Here is a 225-nt window from a genome sequence, read left to right on the forward strand (position 1 = left end):
GGGGGCAGATCGGGGGCGGTGCGACTGGTGAGGGGGCGGAGCCACGGAGGGGCGGGGTACCCCGATGCCCCGCCCCCCCGTGCTGACAACAGTGCCATGGCAACGGCTCCATCACCTGGGTACCACCTCCGTTGCCACGGCAACGACCTCAGCAACGAGGGTGGGGCCAGTCCCACGGGGGTGGGGCCATCCTCGCCCCCTCTACCCCCAGCCTTCCCAGACCCT

This window comes from Haliaeetus leucocephalus, unplaced genomic scaffold, assembly GCF_000737465.1.
Source record: "Haliaeetus leucocephalus isolate CR32 unplaced genomic scaffold, Haliaeetus_leucocephalus-4.0 Scaffold227, whole genome shotgun sequence".
Classification (NCBI taxonomy): domain Eukaryota; kingdom Metazoa; phylum Chordata; class Aves; order Accipitriformes; family Accipitridae; genus Haliaeetus; species Haliaeetus leucocephalus.